General features: G+C 46.3%; 1 protein-coding gene across 2 annotated transcripts in view; it reads right to left on the bottom strand.

The window, feature by feature from the left end:
* SLC25A25 (solute carrier family 25 member 25) overlaps positions 1–10378 on the bottom strand; it is a 38941-nt gene extending 28563 nt beyond the window's left edge. For both annotated transcript variants that reach the window (XM_008054182.1, XM_021710490.1), the window contains exon 1: positions 10194–10378. The gene's annotated coding sequence lies outside the window, so the exon portion shown is untranslated. The remainder of the gene's footprint in view (positions 1–10193) is intronic.
* Between the last annotated feature and the right edge of the window lie 8 nt (positions 10379–10386).

Genomic DNA, 10386 nt, shown 5'->3' on the forward strand with positions numbered 1-10386 from the left:
AAAAAAAAATTAGTCGGGTGTGGTGGTGTGTGTCTGTAGTTCCAGTTACTTGGAAGGCTGAGGTTGAAGGATCACCTGAGCCCAGCTGGTCAAGGCTGCGGTGGCCATAAGCATGCCACTGCACTCCAGCCTGGGTAACAGAGTGAGACTCCAACTCAAAAAAGAAAAAAAGAAAAAAGAAAAAAAAACCAATAATTTTTAAAAAAGGACTGGCACTTTACTTACTCCAAATGACCCTGATAAAGTATCCAGGGTATAAAAGCTTCTGCAGCATAACACACAAGGACAACTGGGGATTCCAGAGGGAGCCTATGACAGCAGAGAGAGCTATCAAAACTGACCAGCTCCAGGCAATCTCCAAGTCTCACTGTCTACTTGTTTAACTACCTACTTCCCGTCTTAGAATGTTTGTTTTTTTTTTTTGAGTTGGAGTCTCACTCTGTCACCCAGACTGGAGTACAATGGCTGCTCCCGGCCACTGCAGCCTCAACCTGCTGGGCTCCAGCGATCCTTTCAAGTAGCTGGAACTACAGGCGCGCCCGGCTAATTTTTTGATTTATTGTAGAGATGAGGGCTCGCCAAGTTGCCCAGGCGGGTCTCGAACCCGCGGGCTCAGGCAATCCACTCATCTCAGCCTCCCAAAGTGCGGGATTACAGGCTGAGCCACTGAGCCCGGCTTAGAATGTTATTAACATTCAGAAGAGACGGTGTCAGAGGCAAGACGACTAGCACATTTTTTAATTTTAAAAATGAAGCCAGGTTTTATTTGACAGAAAGTCTGTCTGATTTGACGGATGGAATGGATAATGAGGACTGGCTCAGCCAATGAGGTCACAGGGAAGGCCTTTTCTACAAACGGAATGAGTCAAATCTTCGGTTCTCAGGTTTTGACCAAAACCATACTAACAAAAGTGTTTAAAACAGAGGTACAGAATGTGCAAGGGGAGGGCGGGTGCAATGGCTCACACCTGTAATCACAGCTCTCTGAGAGGCAGAGGGAGAATGAGTGCTTTTAGGCCAGGAGTTCAAGATCAGCCTGGGCAACATAACTAGACCTCATCTCTATTTTTAAAAAATTAGCTGGGTGTGGTGGCTCATGCTTGTAGTCCCAGCTACTCAGGAGGCTGAAGCAGGATTGCCTGAGCCCAGGAGGTCGAGGCTGTGGTGGGCTGTGATCATGCCAATAGGCTGAGTGAGACACCGACTCAAAAAAAAAAAAAGTGCAAAGGATACACCATTTTCAAAATTATTTTAGGGAGGCAGAGTTTGAAGAAACTCCTTTACGTACTGATGTATGGTAGCAGCTTGCTACTTCAGAGGCACAACTATAGCAGGTGAAGATCAGTTTCCGCTGAAATGGATCAACCAGCTAAATGAATCGCTTAACACCTATGGGAGGGGGTGTGTCAGGCTCTCAGGCAGGACTATTACACACCCTCCTGCTGTGACTTAGCACACAATTAGAGAATAAAGAGGAGCCAGAACGCGCCTCATTTGGTACACATTAAAGTAAGGTATTGCAAGTGACAAACTGCAGAGATGAAGAAGGTGAAACCCCTAATCATTTCCATTTTAGGCAGTAAAACCAGAAGATCTAGCTTTGGCAAAAACTCCCTGAAGAAAACTGTAATGTGGGAGAGAAAGAGGAGTCCAGCACAAAGAAAGCAGTCTCGTGGATGGCTTCTGCTTACTCCTGGTGAAAAGCCAGTCCCCAGCAAGGTCCCAAGTTCAAGATGAATGCCTATTAACAAAGATGCCTTTTTCTTTTCTCTACAAGAGAGGTAGAGGTGTATTAAATTAACCCAAGTCTAAGAGATTTAACAGGTGAATTAAAGTTCTGCAGAAGCAAGAGCCTGCATAAGAGTCTTTTTTTTCTTTTCTGCTTTTCTAAGAGTGTGATTCTCCTTCATGTTGGATACATGGCAGGGGGTAAATATGGTATTGAGGTCAGTGCTTGACAACCCAGTCACTCCAAATGATCAAAAAATGCTCAAGCGAGCCAACACTGACCAGTGGGAGCCACACATTCGCACATGCGAGCCCACTTGTTGTAATCGCCTCATCCTTACCCTCTTCTCCCAGGTAAGTTGGGGATCTCACTCTGTTATCCAGGTTGGAGTGCAGTGGAACAATCATGGCTCACTGTAGCCTTGACCTTTTGAGCTCAGGCAATCCTCCTGCCTCAGCCTCCTGAGTAACTGGGACTGCAAGCACACATCACCAGGTCAGGCTAATTTTTTGTTAATTTGCAGAGACGAGGTCTTGCTATGTTCTTAGGCAGGTCTGGAACTCCTGGGCTCAAGCAATCCTCCCGCCTCAGTCCTGAGCTACCATGCCCAGCCAGGTTATTCTAATCTTGGTGATTGAAACTACCCTCTCCCCACTTTTTTTGTTTGTTTTGAGTTGGAGTCTCACTCTGTTACCCAGGCTGGAGTGCAGTGGCACGCTCATGGTTACCTCAGCGTCAACCTGCTGGGCTCCAGCAATCCTTCTGCCTTAGCCTTCCAAGTAGCCAGAACCACGGGTGTGTGCTACCACGCCTGGCTAATGTTTTATTTGTTGTAGAGACAAGGTCTCGCCAAGCTGCCCAGGATGGTCTCGAACCCCTGGACTCAACCAATCCTCTTGCCTCCACCGCTGAAAGGGTGAGCCACTGTGCCCAGTTCACTTTCTTTGTGTGTCACCAGCAATTCAATGGTTTTGAGAATTTTCTCAAACAATGTAGGCTGTGCTTACATCATGCTTTGGTAAGAAGAATCCCATCAGACCCCAGTCAAGAGAGAGGGGGCACAGGAGGAAAAGCATGAGGTCAGAGGTGGATGGAGCAGCATTGAAAGCTTCAAGCACCAGCGGGAACAGGGACAACCACCATCTTCAGTTTCCCCGTTGACCCTGAGGAAAACGAGCCATGACTCACCTTCTCAAGCTTCCTGGAAAACTCAACCAAGAGTTTAAAGCAGATAAGAAGCAGCTTTATAACCTAACTTTGTTATTCGTTTATTTACCTTAAAGAAAGACAACATTTCCTTTTTCTCAGGTATTGCTGCAGTCTCCCATATTCAGGAAGATTGCATCTACCATTTTAGTCACTTCCAAAGCACCAGAGCGGGCCTTAAAATTCTGAGCTATTATACACAAATATGTCAGCGTCATAAACTGTGAAATAAATGTTGCAAAGTTTTAAGGGCAAGATAGGTATCTACAGCCACAGAAGGAAGGAGGCAGTGTGTGAGACTGGGTTCTGGGCCTGGTTCGACCGTCAACAAGCCCAGCCTCTGAGCCTCGGTCCCACTCCTGCAAAGTCGTCAACAAGCCCAGCCTCTGAGCCTCGGTCCCACTCCTGCAAAGTCGTGGTTAGTGAGATAATCTCCAAAGCTTCTACCTAAGCTCTGCTTGACGCTTCCATTACCACAACTTCAAGGTCAACTTTGCACTTGAAGAAAGATGATCCATAGCTTACGAGAGGGCATTGGGCTTGCAAGATCAGGAAGGCCTGTTTCTGTTCAGGGAAATAATTGGACCAAAGACATCTCTTTTTTTGAGTCGGAGTCCCACCCTGTTGCTCAACTACAGTGCAGTGGCATGATCATGACATGCACAGCTCGCCACAGCCTCGACCTCCCGGGGATCCTTCTACCTCAGCCTCCCAAGAAGCTGGGACTACTAGCACAGACCACTACATCTGGCTAATTTTTAAATTTTTTGTAGAGTTGAAGTTTTGCTATGTTGCCCAGGCTGGTCTGGAACTCCTGGGTTCAAGCAGTCCTCCTGTCTCAGTCTCTCAAAATGCTGGGATTAGAGGTGTGAGCCACCGTGCCCAGTCAAAGACATCTTTACCTGTAGACAGAGCTATTCTACCATGTCAACAACACTTTAGGGTTTCTTTTCTTGCTTTGATTTTCCTAGTGTTTCCACAACCTACTCGGGAGGCTGAGGGGGAAGGATCATTTGAGCCCAGGAGTTCAAGGCTGTGGTGAGCTGTGACTGTGCCACTGCACTCCAGTCTGGGTGACAGAGTAAGACCCAAACTCAAAGAACCAACATTGGCTGGGCCCAGTTGGGTTCATGCCTGTAATCCCAGCACTTTGGGAAGCAGAAGTAGGAGGATTGCTTGAGCCCATGAGTTTGAGACTAGCCTGGGCAATATAGCGAGACCTTGTCTTTACAAAAATAAAAAAAGTAGCCAGGCGTGGTAGTGCAGGCCCGTAGCTACTCTGGAGGCTGAGACAGGAGATCACTTGAGCCTAGGAGTTGGAGGCTGTAGTGAGTGATAATGATGCCACTGCACTCCACCATGGGTTATTTTCTCAAAAAAAAGAAGAAAGAAAGAAAGAAAGGAAGGAAGGAAGGAAGGAAGGAAGGAAGGAAGGAAGGAAGGAAGGAAGGAAGAAAGAAAGGAAAGAAACCTCATACTTCTTCGTTATCACCTTCCTATGTGTCCATCTTCCACTATAACCCTGGCAGACACCAATCAACTTTCTGTCTCTACAGGTTTTCCTACTCTGGACTCACATAAATGGACCACACAGCACATGGTCTTTGTGACTGGCTTCTTTCAGTTAGCATAGTACTTTGGAGAAAACTGTGATAGGAACTCCAATGGTGACTGCCTGGGCTGAGGGAAGCATGAGCAGCGTGGACAGCATATCATGTGAAAGGGGCATGAACCTACTATTTTAGCAACAGTGGAGATTATGAGGAGATAAGACAGCTGTTCTCAGATACTTTAAAGTGCCCTTGGATCAGTTTCCTGTCTTGCTCCTGAAGGTACCCTTGGGGCAATGGATAGGAGATACAAGATTTCAGCCTGATCCAACAAAGAACACACAGTGACCTGATTAGGGCCACAATTGAATGGGTGGGATAATCAATCACCTGTGAAGGCCACTGCAGCAGGAATGAGTGGCAGGTGGGCTCGTGTCTATGATTATGAAGGCCCGTGACCCTTCCAAGACCAAATTCTATGGTTCTGCCAAATTCTCATTAGTATATAAGAAATGATTAAAAATAAAGTCTGTGCAGACTTAGTTTAGTGAGCCTATTCCTATATAAGTTCAGTTTTGTTCATTGATTTACCCTACAGCTGTACTCAGCTATGCCAGAAATGAATACCAGCAAAATATTTGTTCCCAGCATTCCCCTGTGGTTTCTATGAGACTTCAACAATTACAGGAAAAAAATATTTTGATAGGCCAGGCGTGATGGCTCCCATTTGTAACCTAAGCACTTTGGGAGGCCAAGATGGGAGGATTGCTGGACACAGAAAGTTTGAGACCAGCCTGGGCAACATGGCAAGACTTCATCTCATTAAAAAAAAAAAAAAAAAAAAAGGAATTCATCTAACTAAAGTTCCAGATCATACAGGCTCTGGCATATTATTATTATTATTATTATTATTATTATTATTATTTTTGAGTTGGAGTCTCACTCAGTCACTCAGATTGAAGTGCAGTGGCCGCTCCCGGCCACCGCAGCCTCGACCTGCTGCGCTCCAGTGATCCTTCCGCCTCCGCCTTTCAAGTAGCTGGAACTACAGGCACAAGTTACCATGCCCGGCTAATTTTTTGATTAATTGCAGAGATGAGGTCTCACCAAGTTGCCCAGGCGGGTCTTGAACCCGCGGGCTCAGGCAATCCACTCACCTCAGCCTTCCAAGGCACGGGATTACAGGCTGAGCCACCGAGTCTGGCTGCATATTATTTTTTGTTACTTGGTTTTGATCAGGACACTAGACTACATCTTTCCAAATATCAACTCATTTTTTAAGACTCTTCCAGTTACTTGATGATCACTGACTTTGAGTCAGGAACCAATTATGCAACAATATAACATAATCAGTTTAATATTTGAACTCAATCCAATCAACAAAAAGAATTTTTCTTTTCTGAATGTTCTACTGGATTATAGCAAATTATGTTTATCCCTTTTCTATGAAAAAGACTTTTTTTCCCTGTAGACTATCTTAATTAAGTCGGGCTGTTTTAATAAAGATTTAAAAGGTACAAAGTTCAATCATTTATCTGATTAAGCAACAAGCTTGACATGACTGATCCTCCATTCAATTATTTCAAGTTAACAGGGATTGCCTCATGTATCCTACTCAGGTCAGAGAGAAACAGGGCAGTGTGAATTTTCATTCTTTGACAGGATAAACTATGGATAACCTTGAAATGTACACTTTGGAAATGAAGAATGTGGTGCTAAATGGATCTCTTCTTTTTCTAAAGTTGTTCCAAAAGCCCAGGTCTGGAATTCTCATGTTGCTCAGAAGCAACTGGGGCATTAAAGAAGAGAGGAGCCAGGCTCGGTGGCTCAGCCTGTAATTCCAGTACTTTAGGAGGCTGAGGTGAGTGGATTGCCTGAGCCCATGGGTTCAAGACCCGCCTGGGCAACTTGGTGAGACCTCATCTCTACATAAAATAAAAAAAATTAGCTGGGTGCGGTAGCCGCGTGCCTGTAGTTTCAGTTCCTTGGAAGGCTGAGGCGGAAGGATCACCGGAGCCCAGCAGGTTGAGGCTGCGGTGGCTGGGAGCGGCCACTGCACTCCAGTCTGGGCGACTGAATGAGACTCCAACTCAAAAAAAAAAGAAAAGAGAGGAACGGGAATCAGAAGATGGTTCTGGCCAGGCATGGTGGCTCACACCTGTAATCCTAGCACTTTAGGAGGCCAAGGCAGGAGGATCGCTTGAGCCCAGGAGTTCAAGACCAGCCTAGGCCAATATAGCAAGACCTCATCTCTACAAAACAAAACATACAAAAAATTAGCCAGACATGGTGGCACACACCTACAGTCCCAGCTACTCAAGAGGCTGAGGTGGAAGGATCACCTGAGCCCAGGAGGTCGAGGATGCATGAGCCATGATTGTGCCACTGCACTCCAGCCTGGACAACAGTGAGACCCCTGACTCAAAAAATAATAATAAATAAAAGGATAGTTCCAATTACTTCTCTGGCCCAATCTCCTAGTGGTCAAGTGATTTTTGAAGTTGTTTTATCATCTTTTGGAACCACTGTTCCTTCCCTTTAAAACAGGGTGAAAGCATTTTACTGACTCGCCTGCTTCCCAAGGTACTGGGGCTCCTCCTAGATGGTGTGCCAGGAAGTCTCCAGACCAGCAAACTGCAGCATGGGCTAAAATCCGCACCTGCATTTAACACCAGCCCTCATGAGCGTCCACAACCTCAGCTAAGAGGACAACTGCTGACAAGGAACACAGCTTGCCTTCTTCCTCCAGTTGGCAGCCTGAGTTCTAACCTGTGTTTCAAAACTGTTTTAAGACACAGATTTTGTTTGGTCACATGAAAATGCCTTAAATAGACAATGCTATAATTAGCTCTGGCTGAGTCTCATCTCCCAAAGCCACTCCCGTTGTCGTCATCTTTTTTCTCTTTAATAAACCCTTCCCTTCTTTTGTCCTAGGACTTCTTGCTTACATGCTTACATGCTTCTTACAAAGAGAATTTCCCTGGCTGGCTGCCATGGTTTCTCTGTCCACTTCCATTTTAAGCAAATTTTCTGAGTGTCCCAATCTCTTCTCAAACAAAGGCAGATGGCAAGCAAAATTTGCTGGTTTATTTTTAAAGAAAATTTGACCCAGGCTGTTCTAAGCTAGCAAGAGGCTTTGCGGAGTCACATGGCATGGGTTCACTCCTCACCCACTGATAAGCACTCCCACTGCTGTGTAAACCACAGCATCTCAGAGTGGTTTCATATGGACCATATGAAGCCATGTCCAAAGTGTGACATATTTTTCTTCTTTTTAAAAATACTTTCTTTTATTTTAAAGACGTGTGGTACAAGTCAGGATTAGGTATATAAGTAATCTATGTGCAGATGAAGTTTGGGCCTCCAACTGGTGCTCATGTCACTGGTTTAGGATCAGGTACCCTTTGTGTTGTTACGTGGCTCCCCTTCCTCCCTCCCCTGGCAGTGTTCCACGACTGCTGACCCCTTCCTTGTGCCATTGTGAATAATGTTCAGGTCTCACTTACGAGTGAGAAACATGTGGTTTTTGGTTTTGTTTCTGTGATATCCTAAGAATGACTGTCTCTAATTCCATCCAATTTGCTGAGAAGACCATGATTTTGTCCTTTATGGCTGCACAAAGTGTGACGTATTTTTCAATGCCTGTTCTCATGGTAAACAACCCATTTTGAACGAAAGGGCCCCCAAGTTCTCTTTGGCTCTGGCTAGTTCTGCAAAGACACAGCACTGCTCTTTCTGTAGGCAGCTAATACTGAGTTAATTCAACAGGAAGCGGTATGGGGTACATGAAGCAGGGTGTCTTCCTGTTACCAGTTATTTATAAAAAGGCAGATTTTTCTCTCCAATACTTAAAAAAATTCCCCACAGACTAACTTCTGCTCCTTTATAGGTAATAAACTAATAAAACGAAATGAATCATTTCCCATCTCAAAGCTGTGCAACAATTTAATTTGTTCAAAATCTGAAAGAGTTGTAGAAATAAAGCCCACAATAAACCCAAACACCAAAAGAATAAAAAAGAATGTTTTCCTATCACAGAACTTTGATCAGTCAGAGACAAAGATTTTAGAGCCAACATAACTCCAATAGTCTCCCTTTGGTTAACAAAACACTAAAAAACAAAAATAACCACTTTCTCCTTATTTGCCCTCAGAAATATACTGCCCAAAAGAAAAAAAATGAATAGGATCAGTCTCAGATATGCCATGAACACCGACTCCAGCTGAGGCACAAAGCACGATGTAAACATTTAACACACTCCAGAAGCCAGATGCTCTCAATGTGCCCGGCAGCATATGCCAAAGTGGGTAGATACGGCCAATTTCATAAAAGCAGGAAGGTTCACCTGGGCCCATACTTCCCTGAACCCCAAGGCATAAATTCTCTGGTATTAGCTAATCCTATCTTTTCAAATTACTTATTCATCAGATATATACGGGAAAATCTCCAGGTCACACTATTTTGTGTAAAACTGACTTCAAATGTAACAAACAAAGCAACCTGTCTCTAAATCTCTTGGACCTAACCCAACAATTCTACATTGTATAGTGTTTGTTAGTGTTAGTCTTCCTAGGCTGATCCTGAGTAGGTTAAATACCTTGGATGTTGATCCAAAACATCTTGGACATGAATTAAAAACACCTCACATACACCCACCAGCCAACAAATTGGTTTAGTTCACTGGCATTTTACCAAATTTTTTTCATGCTTGGCTATGAGATTCTCTCTAGATCTTGTTGTATGTGCACATGGACCAAACAAACTAAGAAGAGAAATAGGCTCTAGGTGAAGTTCTTGGTAGTCCTTACTTGTAAATCAGGCTAAGCCACAACAACTGAAATACTTGATAAAGGGTAGCTGCAGCCACCAGGTCAGACTGAACAACATACCTCGAGACACAGAAGGGGAAGAAACAGCCCCTGGTCGAGCTTCTTATGCAGAAAAAAAACCAGCAGGCCCAGAGACGATCATTTATCTGCCAGCCTCTGCCCCTACTTTCCAGGACAAGAGTAACAATCTTCCCTCTTGGGTGTACCACACTTTCACTTTTAGAAAGAATTTCCTCCCAGGTTCTTTCACTCCATTCAACCCTCCAGGGATCATGATCCCATTTTCTGGACAAGCAGGGCAATGGGGATGAGCCTAAGCCACGAGAACTGTCAGTCCTCACCGCCCACATCCACTGCCTGAAACCCCAACATCCATTTTTTTCCCAACTCCCACATGCTTCTGCGAGGAACCAGATCAGAGCCCACGGGAGGCATGGAAATGGGAGGAGAAGGAGGGGGTGCTGCTGGTGACCGAGGGATGAACCCACCCGGGGGGTGGAGGGGAGCATAAGCTTGGCCCTGAGGTCAGGAGGTGACAAAGGCACACTCCCGAGACTTGGCCTTTTACTTTGCGGAAAGCCCGGGCGGAAAAGGGCATTCTGCCCATCGGAAGGCCTAGAGGGTGCCCACCGACTCCCACGAAGAGCCTGGCCCAAGCGCCCACACAAGTCGGGAAGAAGGTCCACCCCCACCCGGGCATAAACGGGGTGTCCATCTGTCCGTGGGGGGGCACTAATCCTCCTAACAGTTCGGGCCCCGCCCAGCCCGACGAGCCGTCCGCCAGACCTGCCGAGCTCCAAGCGGCTCCCCGCGAAGCCCAGACGACCAGACCCGTCCCACCAGCGCCCGGAACCAGCCGCGCGCGCGCGCGCAACCTACCCGGAGCTCGCCCTCGGTGCGGTGCAGTCCCAGGCGCCGCAGCCCCACCGCCAGGTCGTTGACACACAGGCCGCCGTCGCGGTTGACGTCCAGGGTCTGGAAGAGGCTCCACAGGCGCAGCCGGTGGTCCGGGCCCCCGCAGACGGCGCCGCCGCACGGGTCCCCCACGGACGCCGGCGAGGAGGCGGACGGC

The sequence above is a fragment of the Carlito syrichta genome, unplaced genomic scaffold (genome assembly GCF_000164805.1).
Source record: "Carlito syrichta isolate Samal-C Ts95f unplaced genomic scaffold, Tarsius_syrichta-2.0.1 Scaffold289188, whole genome shotgun sequence".
NCBI lineage: Eukaryota > Metazoa > Chordata > Mammalia > Primates > Tarsiidae > Carlito > Carlito syrichta.